This window comes from Heteronotia binoei, chromosome 20 (genome assembly GCF_032191835.1).
Source record: "Heteronotia binoei isolate CCM8104 ecotype False Entrance Well chromosome 20, APGP_CSIRO_Hbin_v1, whole genome shotgun sequence".
In the NCBI taxonomy this organism is placed as follows: Eukaryota; Metazoa; Chordata; class Lepidosauria; order Squamata; family Gekkonidae; genus Heteronotia; species Heteronotia binoei.
The window spans coordinates 35747793-35765516 of record NC_083242.1 but is presented as its reverse complement, the minus strand read 5'-3'; positions in this window follow the sequence as shown (position 1 = coordinate 35765516).

Genomic DNA, 17724 nt, shown 5'->3' with positions numbered 1-17724 from the left:
GAATGGCCGGGAAGAAATCAATGTTTGAAACAGGGAAAGATGGCAACCACCCAAGCCGACCCAAAGAACAAGTCCTCTCCCGGCAACTGTTCGTTTAGGGCTGCCAGCCTCCAGGTGGGGCCTGGAGATCGCCCACTTTTACAACTGATCTCCAGCTGGCCAAAATCAGCTCCCCTGGAGAAAATGGCTGCTTGGGAGGATAGACTCTCTGGCTTTGGAGCCTGCTGAGGCTCTTCCCTGCCCTCTTCTGGCTCCACCCCCAAAGTCTCCAGGTATTTTCCAACACAGACCTGGCAACCCTATGTTCTTTTGAAGCAGGGCACAGAGAATCTCGATCCAGAATCCAGTCCCCACAGAGGATCTCCTTCCCAAGCACTTTATCCATTGTCAATCAATCAATCATTGTCAATGGCTGTTTTCGCACTCACGTTTTACTGGCGCCACGACCCTCCTGATGCCGGCGAATCTGCATGGATTTCGCACCAGAAGCGCCGGCGCACCCAGAAGCGCCGGCTACTTCCGTCGCTAAGCCAGCGCAAACGCAAATCGCAAAGATGCAGGAAAACGTTTGCGCTGGCTTAGCGACGGAAGTAGCCGGCGCTTCTGGGTGCGCCGGCGCTTCTGGTGCGAAATCCATGCAGATTCGCCGGCGTCAGGAGGGTCGTGGCGCCAGTAAAACGTGAGTGCGAAAACACCCAATCAGTTTTGGGCTGTATCAACAGAAGTATGTTGTCCAGATCACGTGATGTGCTGGTATCGCTTTACTCTGCTCTGGTAAGACCTCACCTGGAGTCTTGTGTTCAGTTTTGGACACCACATTTTAAGAAGGATATAGACAAGCTGGAACGGGTCCAGAGGAGGGTGACGAAGATGGTGAGGGGTCTGGAGACCAACTCCTATGAGGAAAGGTTGAAGGAGCTGGGGATTTTTAGCCTGGAGAGGAGGTGGCTGAGAGGTGATAGGATCACCATCTTCAAGTACTTGAAGGGCTGTCATATGGAGGATGGTGTGGAATTGTTTTCTGTGGCCCCAGAAGTTCGGACCAGAACCAATGGGTTGAAATTAAAGCAAAGGAGTTTCCGGCTCAACATTAGGAAGAACTTCCTGACCGTTAGAGCAGTTCCTCAGTGGAACAGGCTTCCTCAGGAGGAGGTGGACTCTCCTTCCTTGCAGGTATTTAAATAGAGACTAGGTAGCCCTCTGACAGCAATGAGGATCCTGTGAATTTAGGGGGAGGTGTTTGTGAGTTTCCTGTATTGTGCAGGGGGTTGGACTAGATGACCCTGGAGGTCCCTTCCAACTCTATGATTATAATCACTCAGTCAATCAATCACACTTTAAACATATGATTAGCTTTCAGTTGCTGTTCTGTGAGCTGATTTTTGCCTAAGACGAGGCTGACCATGTGAAAAAGAACTCCTTTTAAAAGCAAGTTGCTACCCCTCGAGATTTGGGGAATTAGCTTCGAAATTGAATAGGTGGTCTTTTGCCCAAATATCCTGGCCTGGAACAATGGGGGATGGGGAGGATGTTGCTTATATGCAGAAAGGGATTTAGCCTACCACACCCCACTATTTCCCCCACACACACACTACTACCTTTGGCCCTACAGGTGAGCTGTTAGGGAAACCAACACAGTACACTCACAGGTAACCTCAGTAGGTCACCCGTTGGATCAAAGGTAGATAGGAAAATTTTATATGGGGGACAGGCTAAATCCATATTTGTATGCACAACAGTCATGCTTCACAGGAGAGCCAGTTTGCTGTAGAGGTTAAGTGTGTGGACTTCTCTGGGAGAACCACTCTCCCCACTCCTCCACTTGCACCTGCTGGAATGCCCTTGGGTCAGCCATAGCTCCCATAGGAGTTGTCCTTGAAAGGGCAGCTTCTGTCAGAGCTCTCTCAGCCCCATCCACCTCACAGGGTGTTTGTTGCGGAAGATAAGGGAGATTTTTAAACAGAGGCTAGATGGCCATCTGACAGCAATGAGGATCCTGTGAATTTAGGGGGAGGGGTTTGTGAGTTTCCTGCATCGTGCAGGGGGTTAGACTAGATGACCCTGGAGGGCCCTTTCAACTCTATGATTCTATGAGATTGTGAGTCAAGGGTGGGGTATAAACCCAATATCATCTTCACGTGGAGCACAGCATGCAGGGGAATTGAAGGGAGACTGTTAGATTGGGCCTGGGGTGCCCACAGTGTATCCCACCTGTCCACCTGTGAACGAGTAGTTCTTTAGCTTTATTCTTCCTCGCCTAAAAAGCCTCTGATTCAGATGCAGCCTTTCGGCTAATTATATTCCAGACGTGGAAAATAAAGTCGGACAGGGGACTCCGTCCCCGACACAATCCTTTCAGCATGCTTATTATTAAAAAATTATAATACTAAATTGCCAGAAGCCTCTGAAAGGAACAAGACGTACTTTTTCCCCCCTAACCCCGGCTGCAAAACAACAGAAAGTGGAGACGTCTGAAAACCCAATCGTGGGTCTCTGAAGCAATTGGATGGGGACGGACAGCCCTGTTGTCTGGCTGCAGGTTCACTCCGCCTGTCTGGAACCCCTCTTATTACCTTGTGGTGGATTCATACAGATGTCCATTAGTCTAACCCACCTAGTACTGAAAGCAGAAATGGGGAGGGGGGAGAGATGAATTCCTAAGGGACATGTTTGCTCCTTTTAGTGCTGTCGCCGTCTTTCAGCCAGTATCATAATGCCCCTGTATAAATCGATGGTGCGGTCTCCTTTGGAGTACTGTGTGCAGTTCTGGTCGCCGCACCTCAAAAAGGATATTATAGCATTGGAGAAAGTCCAGAAAAGGGCAACTAGAATGATTAAAGGGCTGGAACACTTTCCCCATGAAGAAAGGTTGAAACGCTTGGGGCTCTTTAGCTTGGAGAAGCGTCGACTGCGGGGTGACATGATAGAGGTTTACGAGATAATGCATGGGATGGAGAAAGTAGAGAAAGAAGTACTTTCCCCCCTTTCTCACAATACAAGAACTCGTGGGCATTCGATGAAATTGCTGAGCAGACAGGTTAAAACGGATAAAAGGAAGTATTTCTTCACCCAAAGGGTGATTAACATGTGGAATTCACTGCCACAGGAGGTGGTGGCGGCCACAAGTATAGCCACCTTCAAGAGGGGTTTAGATAAAAATATGGAGCACAGGTCCATCAGTGGCTATTAGCCACAGTGTGTGTGTGTGTGTATATAAAGAATTTTTTGGCCACTGTGTGACACAGAGTGTTGGACTGGATGGGCCATTGGCCTGATCTAACATGGCTTCTCTTATGTTCTTATGTGACACAGAGTGTTGGACTGGAGGGGCCATTGGCCTTAGCCAACATGGCTTCTCTTATGTGACACAGAGTGTTGGACTGGATGGGCCATTGGCCTGATCTAACATGGCTTCTCTTATGTTCTTATGTGACGCAGAGTGTTGGACGGGATGGGCCATTGGCCTGATCTAACATGGCTTCTCTTATGTTCTTATGTGACACAGAGTGTTGGACTGGATGGGCCACTGGCCTGATCCAACAGGGCTCCTCTTATGTTCTTATGTGACGCAGAGTGTTGGACGGGATGGGCCATTGGCCTTAGCCAACATGGCTTCTCTTATGTGACACAGAGTGTTGGACTGGATGGGCCATTGGCCTGATCTAACATGGCTTCTCTTATGTTCTTTTGGCATCCCTGCAATACAAGTCTGGCCCTGCTGAATGATACTGCAGTTCCTTCTCCTTGTGTGTTGTAAAGGATCAGTTTCATTCTACTTCTCTGGGCTATCCTTGGGCCCTGTGGGACATTCTCTCTGGTTGACCGAATCTGCTGAAGGTGGACTCTTGAAGATGGATGAGAGAGTCAGATTCAGATGCTGCAGAAGCTCTGAGTCTCTGTCTCTTTTCTTCTCCCGTTCTACAGGATATAGAATCATAGAGTTGGAAGGGACTTCCAGGGTCATCTAGTCCAACCCCCTGCACAATGCAGGAAACTCACAAACCCCTCCCCCTAAATTCACAGGATCTTCATTTCTGTCAGATGGCCATCTAGCCTCTGTTGAAAAAACTCCAATGAAGGAGAGTCCACCACCTCCCAAGGAAGCCTGTTCCACTGAGGAATCGCTCTAATAGTCAGGAAGTTCTTACTAATGTCGAGCCGGAAACGCTTTTGATTTCATTTCAACCCATTGGTTCTGGTCCTACCTTCTGGGGCCACAGAAAAAAATTCCACACCATCCTCTATAGGACAGCCCTTCAAGTATTTGAAGATGGTGATCCTATCACCTCTCAGCCGCCTCCTCTCCAGGCTAAACATGCCCAGCTCCTTCAGCCATTCCTCATAGGACTTGGTCTCCAGACCCCTCACCATCTTCGTCACCCTCCTCTGGACCCATTCCAGCTTGTCTATATCCTTCTTAAAATGAGGTGCCCAAAACTGAACACAATACTCCAGGTGAGGTCTTACCGGAGCAGAGTAAAGCGATACCATCACATCACGTGATCTGGACTCCATACTTCTGTTGATACAGCCCAAAATTGCATTTGCCTTTTTAGCCCCCGCATCACACTGTTGGCTCATGTTCAGCGTATGAATTTTGTCATATGAAATAAGTCAGCCCAGGTCAGAGAAGTGCTTCCTGGTGATCTCCAGGAACCTCTTTCTTGGCAATCTCATAGCTCCAAACCTCTGTTCCCTGCTAGGAAAAGGGGGGAGGGCTTGCCCCACCTGTTCTCTCTCCAACTAGATCTATTAACATGTGTATAAAAGTCAGCTGAAAGCCTTGGCACAGACTTCCCCTTCCTTCTTGCCAGCTCGGGGGTGGTGCATTTAAAATGCCTATTGGAGGCTTTGCTCCTTGACAGCCTCCCAGGAGAAAATGCATTTCTTCACAGAGAAGGACCGTTTGTTGGCCTTAAAGGTGCCACGGGACCCAGACTTTGTTCTATTGCTTCAGACAAGGAGTGGCCTAACTGTGGCTTGGGAATGACACGTGGCTCTTTCATGCATATCGTGTGGTTCTCAAAGCCCTCACTGCCCCATCAGCCAGCTTGGAGAAGGCATTTCTCTCTTTAAGTCACTCCTCCAAATCAAGCCAGCTGGCAACTTGGAGAAGGCATTGAAAGTTAAAGTTGCTTTCTTTCCACCTCTCCCTTCCTCCTTCTACCCCCATCGAATTGTTCTCCTCCCTGCTTTCTTTCCTTTTCCTGTCTTGTGGCTCTCAGACCTCTGACATTCATTCTGCGTGGCTCTTAGGTTAAGTAAGTTTGGCCACCCCCGCTTCAGCCCGACACAGTGACCCCGCCTGAACCCTTCATGCTTTGGTCTTTCTTCTGGGTGCTGCCAGAAACAAGACATCGGGCTGCCCGGAGCAATCTAGTGCAGGGGTCCCCAACCCCTGGGCCACGGACCGGTACCGGTCCGTGGCCTGTTAGCAACCGGTCCGTGAATTGTATAATTATTTCATTATATATTGCAATGTAGTAATAATAAGAAGACATTAGATTTATATCCTGCCCTCCACTCCAAGTCTCAGAGTGGCTCACAATCTCCTTTCCCTTCCTCCCCCACAACAGACACCCTGTAAGGTGGGTGGAGCTGAGAGAGCTCTCCCAGAAGCTGCCCTTTCAAGGACAATTCCTGCAGTATGGCTGACCCAAGGCCATTCCAGCAGGTACAAGTGGAGGAGTGGGGAATCAAACCCGGTTTTCACAGATAAGAGTCCACACACTTAACCACCACACCAAACACTTTAGAAATTAAGTTCGCAACTGTATCATCCTGAAACCATCCCACCCCCACCCGCCCTTCCTGCCGGTCTGTGGAAAATTTGTCTTCCACAAAAACCAGTCCCTGGTGCCAAAAAGGTTGGGGACCATTGATCTAGTGCCACTCCAAGAAGTTATTTTTTCTTATGTTCTTACCAAATGCACAGTGCTCTTCATTAGTTGTTTTGCTCTTGTTCATTATTCATAGTGATGTTTCTCCCTCCCCCTCCTCCCTCTGTACAGGATCTAGTCAAAGCACCCTGGCCCCTTTGATGTATCCCATTTTGCTTTCTGTCTTAAGCATGATTTTGTTGTTGTTGTTGTTCATTGTGCAAAAGAGAAAGAGGCGCAAGCCGCTGTCGACGTTTGGATAGACAGCCTGCTGGTTCTTCTTTCTAGCCCTGCTGTCAGCTTGCTTCCCCCCCCCCACACCCCCGTTCTGTTTCTGGGTAGTAAATCCTTGTGGGGTGGGAAAGGAGGGGGGGGGACTTCAATCAAAAACAGGAAGTGAAATAAGCGCATGCAAATGCTCACCACGCCACGGCATAATTGACATTTTGTCGCTCGCGCTCCTCCGAGACGTCTAAATTGGAGTTCCGTTATTCCGCATGCTAATGCCATTGTTTAAATCCCCCAAGCCTTCCGTCGGGGAACATAAAGCAGACTTTTCCCTGACTTTTTTAAAAAAAACACACATACACACACACAAGCTCTGCAGAAACTTTTTTGCATAGCGTATTAAATTGCTGAGCATGGCACATAAATCCACTCCACCGGAAAAAAAAGAGAGAGGAAAGACACCTTTTGAGAGGAGGGAGTAACTCCATGATGCCAAAGTTACGTTTGACAACTTCATTTTCCTGCCCGCCTCCCCCAGCTGTTCTGTTCTCTTTGTGCAGAGTCTTATCGATCCAGAAAGGTGAACTGTATTCAAGGCCGTTTGACTTACCGGCGCATATTCGTTGGACTTCTTTTTCCCCCGCTGTGGCTTTCCGATACTACTGCAGCTGTTGCTTGGAGGGCATAAAAAGGCATTGTGGGGCCTGTGGCACAGATTGCAACTTCTAAAGCGCAAGTTTCCAGACTGAGGTTCAGGAGACGAAAGTTGGTGTGTGCAGTGCAACAGGATGAAGGGGCTGTTCAGGGAAGAGGGGACCCCATTTCTGTCAGCTCATCAAAGACTGTTAGATCATGTTGTCGAAGGCGTTCATGGCCAGAGTTCGTTGGTTGTTGTAGATTTTCTGGGTTGTGTGACTGTGGTCTTGGCGTTGTGAGACCTGACGTTTTGCCAGCAACTGTGACCGGCATCCTCAGAGATGTAACCCAAAAAACTGGAGTTCCCTCTGGGTCAAAGTGAGAAGAAGATGGTAGGCACTCTTCTTCTCACTTTGACCCAGAGAGAACTCCAGTTTTCTGTGTGACACAGAGGGTTGGACTGGATGGGCCACCGACCTGATCCAACACGTCTTCTCTTATGTTCTTAAGCGCTGGTGGGGAACTTAAGTTACTTTCACCCCCTGGCTTCTTCAGGTAACAGCAGACTGGTGAAATTTAAACAACCTTTACCCAAACCTTCTCTCCGATCGCTTCAGGAGGTAAGCAAATAACTCACTGGTCTCTGGGCGGCGGGAGATTATTCCTGCATTAGATTTCTCCCATGCTTAGCAGAAGAGGTCGAATTGCTCAGAAATTTTATTGTTCAACACTTTGGGGGAGGGTGTGAGGAGGGACAATGCATACGCAGGGAACATTCATATGTTTAAATCGGAGTCATTTATTTCCTTGCAAGCATTTGAATCTTAATAACGTTCAAGAGGACAGCCCAAGGATTTGTCAATCATCCCAAATGCGTTTACGGTCATTGGCCAGACGAGCTGAGAACAGGTTTATTTTCCACCCAGCAATCCGTCAGGCACAGTTTGCTTGTCTATCTGGAAGTAAAAGGGCTGGGGGCAAAATGCTCATTTTCGTATACTCTCAGAGGGCTGAACTCATTCATCGGTGTTGTGCTGCTTTAGCTCAAACTGCTTGGAAATTAGGAACTCTTCGTAGTCTTAAGAACATCCGAAGAGCCCTGTTGGATCAGACCAATAGTCCATCTACTCTCCAGCCTCTTGTCTCACGCAGTGGACAACCAGTTCCTCTAGAGGGCCAACAACAGGGCAGAGAGGCCGAGGCCTTCCCCTGAGAGGAACATCAGAAGAGCCCTGCTGGATCAGACCAGTGAGGGTCCATCTAGTCTACCCTCCTGTCTCACACAGTGGCCACACAGTTCCTCTGGAGGGACAGCAACAGGGCAGAGAGGCTGAGGCCTTCCCCTGAGAAGAACATCAGAAGAGCCCTGCTGAGTCAGACCAGGGAGGGTCCATCTAGTCCAGCATCCTGTCTCACACAGTAGCCAACTAGTTCCTCTGGAGGGCCAACAACAGGGCAGAGAGGCCGAGGCCTTCCCCTGAAAAGAACACCAGAGAAGCCCTGCTGGGTCAGACCAGGGAGGGTCCATCTAGTCCAGCCTCCTGTCTCACATAGGGGCCAGACAGTTCCTCTGGAGGTCCAACAACAGGGCAGAAAGGCCAAGGCCTTCCCTTGAGAACATCATCAGAAGAGCCCTACTGGGTCAGACCAGGGAGGGTCTATCTAGTCCAGCTTCTTGTCTCACACAGCGGCCAACCAGTTCCTCTGGAGGGCTAACAACAGGGCATAGAGGCCAAGGCCTTTCCTGAGAAGAACATCAGAAGAGCCCTGCTGGATCAGATCAAGAAGGGTCCATCTAGTCCAGCCTCCTGTCTCACACAGGGGCCAACCAGTTCCTCTGAAGGGCCAACAGCAGGGCAGAGAGACCGAGGCATTCCCCTGAGAACATCATCAGAAGAGCCCTGCTGGATCAAACTACGGAGGGTCCATTGAGTTCAGCCTCCTGTCTCACACAGTGGCCAAACAGTTCCTCTGGAGGGCCAACAACAGGGCAGAGAGGCTGAGGCCTTCCCCTGACGCAAACATCAGAAGAGTCCTGCTGAATCAGACCAATGGTCACACAGAGACTCCACTTGCAGCTACTGGAATGGTCAGCCGTAGCTCTCTCAGAACTATCCTTCAAAGGGCAACTTCTGTGAGAGCTCTCTCAGCCCCACCTACCTCACAGGGTGTCTGTTGTGGCAGGGGGTGGGGAGAGATAAAGGAGATTGTGAGCCAGTCTGAGACTCTGAAATTCAGAGTAAAAAAGAAGAAGAATTGCAGATTTATACCCCACCCTTCTCCTTGAATCAGAGACTCAGAGCAGCTTACAATCTCCTTTACCTTCCCCCCCCCCCAACAGACACCCTGTGAGGTACGTGGGGCTGAGAGAGCTCTCACAGCAGCTGCCCTTTCAAGGACAACTCCTCCAAGAGCTATGGCTGACCCAAGGCCATTCCAGCAGGTGCAAGTGGAGGAGTGGGGAATCAAACCTGGTTCTCCCAGATAAAAGAGCTATGGCTGACCCAAGGCCATTCCAGCAGTTGCAAGTGGAGGAGTGGGGAACCAAACACGGTTCTCCCAGATAAGAGAGCTCTGGCTGACCCAAGGCCATTCCAGCAGCTGCAAGTGGAGGAGTGGGGAATCAAACTCGGTTCTCCCAAATAAGAGAGCTATCGCTGACCCAAGGCCATTCCAGCAGGTGCAAGTGGAGGAGTGGGGAATCAAACCCGGTTCTCCCAGATAAGAGAACTATGGCTGACCCAAGGCCATTCCAGCAGCTGCAAGTGGAGGAGTGGGGAATCAAACCCGGTTCTCCCAGATAAGAGAGCTCTGGCTGACCCAAGGCCATTCCAGCAGGTGCAAGTGGAGAAGTGGGGAATCAAACCCGGTTCTCCCAGATAAGAGTTCATACACTTAACCACTGCACCAAACTGGCTCTCTAGGCGGGATATAATTCATGCATTCAAACCTGGGTCTCCTAGATTTGGGGTGGGGGAGAGAGAGAGCTTGTCCCCAGGAGACTGCTCTTGATTTTTAGCATCTGTTTGAGATGTATTTGACATTTGGAGAAAAACATGGCCATCGAGCATAGGGTAGAAATACAATTAATTGGGTCATCTGGGAGGAGGTGATTGAAATGCTGCACGTGTGAGTCGCTGGAGTCTTCCTTCTTCAGGCTTTCTGTTCCTTCTCTAGGGTCTCTCAAAATTAAATCTGCTTCTCCCTTGGCCTGCTGCTTGTCTGGGTCTAACTTCACATGCCAAACTCTACCCAGTTTGATGCAGTGGTTAAGTGCACGGACTCTTATTTGGGAGAACCGGGTTTGATTCCCCACTCCTCACATGCAGCTGCTGGAATCGCCTTGGGTCAGCCATAGCTCTCACAGAACTGTCCTTGAAAGGGCAGCTGCTGGGAGAGCCCTCTCAGCCCCACCCACCTCACAGGGTGCCTGTTGTGGGGAGGGGAAGGGAAAGGAGATTGTAAACCGCTTTGAGACTCCTTCAGGTAGTGAAGGGCGGGGTATAAATCCAATCTCTTCCTCTTCCTCCTCCTCCTTCTTTCTTCTTCTCGCTCCCCCTGCCTAGAGAGAGCAGACAGATAATCAGATTACACAAATTACTTGCTTATATATTTAAAGCTTTTATTCAATTTCTCCCAGAGAAAATGGCTGCTTTGGAAGGAAGGCTGCGTGGCGTTAGGCCCTACCAAGGTCTCTCTTCCCCTGAGAACCCAGCCTCCCAGGCTCCACCCTCAGATCTCTAGGTATTTTTGAACCTGAAGTCAGCAACCCTAGCAAGTTCTCAACTGCAAAGGCCTTGGTAGCCTTGGACCCATGTGTTGGAGTGAGCGACTCAGTGTGCCTGGACTCTTGGGGGCGCTATGTCATTCTTAAGGGTGTCCAGGTGTTATTTCCTTGAATGGGGATCCATCTCTTTGTCTTACCCTGAAAGCTGCCCTCTGACCCCTCCGTAGGGTTGCCAATCCCCCGGTTTGGAGGCCCTACCCCCGCTTCAGGGTCGTCAGAAAGCTGAGGGAGGAGAGGGAAATGTCTGCTGGGAATTCTATTATTCCCTATGCCTATGGAGATTTATTCCCATAGAAAATCATGGAGAATTGATCCGCGGGTATCTGGGGCTCTTGGGGGGCTGTTTTTTGGGTTAGAAGCACCAAATTTTCAGTATAGCATCTAGTGCCTCTCCCCAAAATACCCCCCCAAGTTTCAAAAGGATTGGACCAGGGGGTCCAATTCTATGAGCCCCAAAAGAAGGTGCCCCTATCCTTTATTATTTCCTATGGAAGGAAGGCATTGAAAAGGTGTGCCGTCCCTTTAAATGTGAGGGCCAGAGCTCCCTTTGGAGTTCAATGATGCTTGTCACAGCCTTGATCTTGGCTCCACCCCTAATGTCTCCTGGCTCCACCCCCAAAGTCTCCTGGCTCCACCCCCAAACTCCCCAGATATTTCTTGAATTGGACTTTGCAACCCTACCCCTCCGCTTTCCCTTTGTCCTCTCACTTGCCTCACATGGCCTTCCATGGAGACACATGCTTCTGCAAGTCTCTCCCGTAGATACAGTGCCCTCTCACTCCTTCACACATGATGCTGGACAAGCTGGCCATTTTTGATAGCAAAAGTACTCTAGAGTAAGGTCTCTTCTTTTGGCTGCGACCAAAATGTCAATTGAGTCTGCTTGAATAAATGTAAGTTTACCTTTTTTTCCATATATCTTTGGGGAGACCCTGCCTCTATGGCTGGGCGAAACTGTGCTCTGTTAGCCATACTCGGTCCTTGCAGGACATGCTCTCCTGCTATGCGCCACCACAACAGTTCTTGCAAAACTCGCTGTTAGTGCCCTCCCACAAACGGGGCAAAATTGGCAGTTGCCTGTTCACATGCCTTCTGGGTGGTGACTCTCGCCCTAGGAACAGAGGCCGTTCGAAAGGCCCCCACGCCTGTCGCTTTGCAAAACACACAAAAGAGGATTTGTTCAGGGGGGCATTTGTGTAGAACAGGGTGACCCAACTGGCTCAGGAGCCACATGCGGTTCTTTCACACATTGTGTGGCTCTCGAAGGTGACTTGGGGAAGGCGTTTTCTTTCTTTAAATCCCTTCTCCAAACAGCCAGTGGCTTGAAGAACGCATTAAAAGTTGAAATTACAATCTTTCTTTCTTTCCTTCCTTCCTTCCTTGCGGCTCTCAAAACATCTGACATTCGTGTCTTGTGGCTCTCAGACACCTGACATTGATTCTATTTGGCTCTTATGTTAAGCAAGTTTGGCCACTTTTGGTGTATAAGGAACAAAGCTGTGGTTTAGTAGCTCAGCTCAGGGGGTGGTTTTTATCGCATGTAGAGCGGGCTTGCGAGCTCCAGATTGGGAGATTTGGGGGGCAGAGTCTTGGGCGGGGATGGTGTGAGAAGGGGAGGGACCTCAGGAAGGCAGAGAGTCTAGCCTCCAAGCTGACACTTTTTTTCCCAGGGGAACTGATTTCTGTCATCTGGGGACCCTTTGTAATTCTGGGAAATCTTCGGGAGCAGATCTCTGTAGTGTGGAGATCTGCTGTGTTCAGGGTTGCCATGTCTTACCCGGCTGCCAGTGGAAGACTTTTTTCACATTGGTGTAGTACCATCACCCGAAAGTAGAACAAAGTAGGAGTCAAGTGGCACCTTTAAGACCAACATAGTTTTATTTATTTAAGACTTTGTTGGTCTTAAAGGTGTAGGGTTGCCAAGTCCAATTTAAGAAATATCTGGGGACTTTGGGGGTGGAGCCAGGAGTCTTTGGGGGTGGAGCCAGGAGACATTGGGGGCGGAGCCGAGAGCAAGGGTGTGACAAGCATAATTGAACTTCAAGGGAGTTCTGGCCATCACATCACAGGAGAGCCAGTTTGGTGTAGTGGTTAAGTGTACGGACTCTTATCTGGGAGAACCGGGTTTGATTCCCCACTCCTCCACTTGCACCTGCTAGCATGGCCTTGGGTCAGCCAGAGCTCTCTTATCTGGGAGAACCGGGTTTGATTCCCCCCTCCTCCACTTGCAGCTGCTGGAATGGCTTGGGTCAGCCAGAGCTCTCTTATCTGGGAGAACCGGGTTTGATTCCCCCCTCCTCCTCTTGCACCTGCTGGAATGGGCTTGAGTCAGCCAGTGCTCTCTTATCTGGGAGAACCGGGTTGGATTCCCCACTCCTCCACTTGCACCTGCTAGCATGGCCTTGGGTCAGCCATAGCTCTGGCAGAGGTTGTCCTTGAAAGGGCAGCTGCTGTGAGAGCCCTCTCCAGCCCCACCCACTTCACAGGGTGTCTGTTGTGGGGGAGGAAGGTAAAGCAGATTGTGAGCCACTCTGAGACTCTTCGGAGTGGAGGGCGGGATATAAATCCAATATCATCATCTTCTTCTTCTTCTACATTTAAAGGGACTGCACAAATTTTTAAATGCCTTCCTTCCATAGGAAATAATGAAGGATAGGGGCACCTTCTTTGGGGGCTCATAGAATTGGACCCCCTGGTCCAATCTTTTTGAAACTTGGGAGGTATTTTGGGGAGAGGCACTAGATGCTATACTGAAAATTTGGTGCCTCTATATCAAAAAACAGCCCCCCCCCCAGAGCCCCCGATACCCGCGGATCAATTCCCCATCATTCCCTATGGGAATCGTTCATGGAGATGCATGATGGCTCTGGGGGCGGGGCTTCCTCCACCGGCCAGCCGGCTGGGAGAGGGAGGAAGCCTGTAAAACCGGGGGATCCCCCTCTGGGACCTGGGGATTGGGAAGCCTAGTGAACTGGCAGAGACGGACCAAGAGAGGGATCTTGGGGTCGTGGTAGAGAACTCACTGAAAATGTCAAGACAGTGTGCGGTTGCAATAAAAACGGCCAACGCCATGCTGGGTATTATTAGGAAGGGAATTGAAAACAAATCAGCCGGTATCATAATGCCCCTGTATAAATCGATGGTGCGGTCTCATTTGGAGTACTGTGTGGAGTTCTGGTCGCCGCACCTCAAAAAGGATATTATAGCATTGGAAAAAGTGCAGAAAATAATGATTAAAGGTTTGGAACACTTTCCCTATGAAGAAAGGTTAAAACGCTTGGGGCTATTTAGCTTGGAGAAACGTCGACTGCGGGGTGACATGATAGAGGTTTACAAGATTATGCATGTTATGGAGAAGGTAGAGAAAGAAGTACTTTTCTCCCTTTCTCACAATACAAGAACTCGTGGGCATTCAATGAAATTGCTGAGCAGTCGGGTTAGAACGGATGAAAGGGAGGTACTTCTTCACCCAAAAGGTGATTAACATGTGGAATTCACTGCCACAGGAGGTGGTGGCAGCTACAAGCATAGCCAGCTTGAAGAGGGGGTTAGATAAAAATATGGAGCAGAGGTCCATCAGTGGCTATTAGCCACTGTGTGTGTGTGTGTGTGTGTGTGTATAAATTTTTGGCCACTGTGTGATACAGAGCGTTGGACTGGATGGGCCATTGGCCTGATCCAACATGGCTTCTCTTATGTTCTCTTATGTTTCTTTCCTCCTCTCTCTCCCTCCCCCCTCTATTTTCCTTCCCTCCTCCCCTCTGTTCCTCCTCCCCTCTGTCCCTCCTCCTCCCTGTCTTGCGGCTCTCCAACATCTGACAGTTATTCTATGTGGCTCTTACATTAAGCAAGTTTGGCCACCCCTGTGCTAGAGTGTCCCCAGTCCCAAGTACCTGGTGTGATTGATGAGGTCACTTCCGGGTGATGTCATCGCACCAGGTGATGATGGAGCCCTTCAGGGGCCTGAGGGTTGGAGGCCACGAACTCAGGGGAACCCCTGATGGGGACGGAGGGGATGGGAACCCTAGATGTATTCCAGGACAACTCCAGGCCCCACCTTGAGGTTGGGAAGTCTGAGTGGAACGTGCAGAAAAAAGATAAGCAACGTGCTGCAGTGAAGCGGCTGCCTTGCCCTCAGCAGAAAAATGGAATCCGCCGATTTGCCACCTCTGGTGTGACGGTGTTCATTTTGGTCAGCTTTCGGGTGCAGTTTCCTGTGGCGGCTGAACCGTTAGACTTGCATTTTCCGCTCGGCCTGCTTCCACGCTCCAAGCAGCCCTGGCCTGCGAGGAAATATCACATCCCCCCCTCTTCTTTCCAAAAAAATGCATGCAGGTGCGCTGGCCTCCCTGTCCCACTTCACTGGAGCCCTTTAAAATGAGGTTTTTCACATTTCACTGAAATAAAACGGGACACACAAAAATGAGCGCCAAATGCATGTAGCGAAAAGCCAGACAGAATCGAATCTCAAGCCATCAGGAATGAATAAACACGTTTTAGGCAGGCCTCGAAAAGCCATTTTTTAACTATGAGCCTTTAGACTTTCGCTCCCAGGGGCTGCTGGGAGCCCCGTGACATAAAGATGGCCGCTGGTAAGGAGTCTCCCTTAATTAGGCCTCTAGGCAGAAACTGAAAACAGGAGGGGGCAACATCGTCCCCTGTCATTGGCTGGCACTAAAGATGCTCCTGATTGGCCTGATGCTATGGCCAAGTCATGGGGGAGGCGGGGGCTTACAGTGTAGAAGAGTGCACAGCTGGTGTCCTAGGGTTGCCAAGTCCAATTCAAGAAATATCTGGGTACTTTGGGGGTGGAGCCAGGAGACATCGGGGCAGAGCCAGGAACAAGGGTGTGGCAAGCATAATTGAACTCCAAGGGAGTTCTGGCCATCACATTTAAAGGAACCGCACACCTTTTTAAATGTCTTCCTTACATAGGAAATAATGAAGGATAGGGGGCACTTTCTTTTGGGGCTCATAGAATGGGACCCCCTGGTCCAATCGTTTTGAAACTTGGGAGATACTTTGGGGAGAGTCACTAGATACTATACTGAAAATTTGGTGCCTCTACCTCAAAAAACAGCTTCCCCAGAGCCCCCGAAACCTGCAGATCAATTCCCCATTGTACCCTATGAGAATCAATCTCCACATAGAGAATAATGCTCAGCAGACGTGAGAGGATGCAAGGACTACAAGTCCCAGCATGCACCTCGTGAAGAGAGTCCGGACTGGAGCGAATAGCAGGCCGGCGGTGCGTGGGTCTTTGTGACCCGGAGGAAGGGAGAAACCTGAAGCCAGGGAGGGAAAGAGACATGACGCCATTCCACCCCCACCCCCGCTATCAGATTTTTAGAGAGCGGGGGATTAGGCTGCTAAACCAGGGGTCCCCCGGCAGGGCGGGGGGGGGGGGGGTTGAGAAGCCTATGGTGTCCTCAGTGTGACCTGCAAGTGTTGTCATTGCATTGAGGGTGACACTCTAGCATTGGCCCCAAACTCTATGCTTTAATCATAGAGTTTGGGCTGCATGCTAGAGCATCGCTTAGTGTAATGACCTCACTTCTAGGGTACACCTGACATGGCATTATCAGAGCTTTTTTTTTTTAGCAGGAATGCACAGGAACGTAGTTCCGGCAGGCTTGGTGTAAGGGGCTATGGCCTAATATGCAAATGAGTTCCTTTGGGGCTTTTTCTACAAAAAGGCGCTATGTGAAACAATAGTGATGTCAGGGGGTATGGCCTAATATGCAAATGAGTCCCTGCTGGGCTTTCCTACAAAAATAGCCCTGGACATCATTATATTGGAGACACCGTTTGGAGGGGAAGCGGGGGTCCTCCATTGTGCCCACCATTTTCTTCCCACCACCAAACTGGCCATTGGGGAGAAATAGTCCTAGAGTGGCATCACCTTCCCACTGAGTTCCCTTTCCTGCCCAAACTCTGTCCCCCCAGACACTGCCCCCCAGTTGTCAGGGATTTCCCAGGTAGGGTTGCCAATCCCCAGGTGGGGGCAGGGGATCCCCCGGTTTGGAGGCCCTGTCCTCCCGCTTCAGGGTCATCAGAAAGCATGGGGAGGAGGGAAATGTCTGCTGGGCACTCCATTATTCCCTATGGAGACCAGTTCCCATAGGGTATAATGGAGAATTGATATGCAGGTATCTGGGGCTCTTGGGGAGCTGTTCTTTTGGGGAGAGGCACCAAATTTGCAGCATAACATCCAATGCCTCTCCTCAAAAGACCCTCCAAGTTTCAAAAGGATTGGACCAGGGGGTCCAATTCTATGAGCCCCAAAAGAAGGTTCCCCTATCCTTCATTATTTCCAATGAAGGACTCCCTTTGGAGTTCAATCATGCTTGTCACACCCTTGCTCCTGGCTCCACCCTCAATGTCTCCTGCCCACCCCCCCAAAGTCTCCTGGCTCCACCCCCAAAGTCCCCAGATATTTATTGAACAGGACTTGGCAACCCTATTCCCAAGCTGGCAACAGCAACCTGTTTCTGGGTCTCTCTCTCATTCCCAGGGGGAGAGGAGGAAACTGACCTCGTCCAATCAATACTTGGCCTTTTGTCAGAATGACAGCCTTGGCAGATTTCCCAGCATGCCCAGGGTCACAGCCTCCCTTTCATCTTGGCCCTATTACAGCCAACAGTCTTGACTTGTCTCCAATCAGAGTTTCCACCTGATGGATCAGCGCTTTTGGCGTTTCAGATATCCATGGGCTAGCTGGAGCAGGAATATATGAATCCATAAGCAGCCCCCGGATTTCTACAGAGAACTCTTCTTGAGAGCTTTGTGCCCCCGTGGTTTTGCATTCAACGCTCGATTTAGATGGCACAATTCTCAAACTTTATTTTTTTATTTTTTTTTTTTAGAAAGGAAAGGATGTCTAAAGAGGAATAACAATGACAATTTAGCAAGGAATCCAGCCAATTTTACTTTTAAATGACTTTTTGGGCCAAGCGGGACATGACGCCGTAAATACCAGGGCTATATTTAGCCTGCAAAAGGCACAGGACATGTCAAAATATTTTCTTTTTAAAAAAATTCTGGTTTCTCTTTTACACATTCCCATAACTTTTTTTTTGTCCTCCTCCAAAATGATTTTTAGGTTGAGGGGACGTGAATTGAGTCTGCTTTGTACTGTACTAAGAACACAACATTTTGGGAGTGAGGCTCTGGCTCCGTGGGAGATCATCCAGA